The following is a 480-nucleotide window of genomic DNA, read 5'->3' on the forward strand; positions in this document are numbered from 1 at the left end:
TTATATTCATTAAAGTCCACAGAGTCGTCCTTTTGAATTCAGAAAAGGGGAAACTAAGAAAGAAGAAAATCTTTGCTTTCCGAAACTTTTTATCTCAAGTTTTGTATTTACTCGGGAAAATGGCTTCCACGGTTTTTCGGGGAAGGTGTTTCAGCGAGTGTGAACCGAACAGATGGCGACAGAAACAACGTTGCATTTTCGCATTGCATTGGATGCAACCTCACGCTCCTCCTGTATCCAAGCTTGGAAGTCTTCGCCATTAAGATTCTCCACTGTGACTCCTCGAGCTACAATTACTCAGCCTTAAACGCGGGACTCAATGCAAGACTCGACTAGTGAAAGAAAATGGGGTTTGTTGCTAGTTGTACAGTGTAAGGAGGGGAGACATCAGTAACAGCTGAGGCGTAGGAATTGCTGTTCTCGCAGCTAATTGCCTTTGGTAATTTTGATTTGTATAACGTGTGTAAGCCTTTTTATTCC

This window comes from Penaeus monodon, chromosome 22 (genome assembly GCF_015228065.2).
Source record: "Penaeus monodon isolate SGIC_2016 chromosome 22, NSTDA_Pmon_1, whole genome shotgun sequence".
Classification (NCBI taxonomy): Eukaryota; Metazoa; Arthropoda; class Malacostraca; order Decapoda; family Penaeidae; genus Penaeus; species Penaeus monodon.